This window comes from Eimeria mitis, genomic scaffold (assembly GCF_000499745.2).
Source record: "Eimeria mitis Houghton genomic scaffold, Emh_scaff983, whole genome shotgun sequence".
NCBI classification, from domain to species: Eukaryota; Apicomplexa; class Conoidasida; order Eucoccidiorida; family Eimeriidae; genus Eimeria; species Eimeria mitis.
In genome coordinates, this window is record NW_013577226.1 from 13,289 (window position 1) to 13,706 (window position 418).

The window sequence follows — 418 nt, forward strand, 5'->3', positions numbered from 1 at the left end:
AATTTAATTAATTTATTTCACTCAAAAACAAAAAAAAACAAAACAGAGAAGAAGGAGGTGTTGCGGTGTATGGGGAGGTCACCGCCGCCGACGGCGGACCAGCGACAGCTTGTGCGCTATTTGTACTCTTTTTTCGTCATTTTGCGTTTATTTTGCAGTAAAAACTCAAAAATATTCATTTAAATTCATTAAAATAATTTATTTTGAGGTTTTAAACGAAAAAAAACGATAAAAATCACCCAGCAGCTCTGCTGCGTGGATACGGCTGCAGGCTTCGCCCCGTACCCAGTGAGCGGTGGACTTGCTGCTGCTGCTGCTGCTGCTGCTGCTGCTGCTGCTGCTGCTGCTGCAGCAGCAGCCTTGAGTTTTTGTTTCTTTGGATTTATTATACATTTTATAATTCCCTTTTTGCTTCTCC